We start from the raw sequence: 276 nt of genomic DNA, 5'->3' as shown, positions 1-276 counted from the left end.
TTCTTGTTATGTAGCCTTTAGCTAAACATATGGACTCCTAAAAAATTATACTGGCCCCTTCAATGTTTTGTTATACTTTCCTTTTTGAGTGTTTAAAGCCATGCAGTTGGCCCAGATAAACCAATTTATTTTTACTCTTAAGATCATTTGAGGATCTGTTCCTCAGGGGTCACATGGGCTGGGGAGGAGCCGCTGGCTCCTTTCTTTTACCAGTTCCATCTATGTGACGATAAGTCAAAGGTCCTACTTGACCATGGCTGGCTTTGCTTGGAAGCA

This window comes from Nannospalax galili, unplaced genomic scaffold, assembly GCF_000622305.1.
Source record: "Nannospalax galili isolate Female #2095 unplaced genomic scaffold, S.galili_v1.0 scaffold186, whole genome shotgun sequence".
NCBI classification, from domain to species: Eukaryota; Metazoa; Chordata; class Mammalia; order Rodentia; family Spalacidae; genus Nannospalax; species Nannospalax galili.
Note: the sequence above shows the minus strand (reverse complement) of the source record.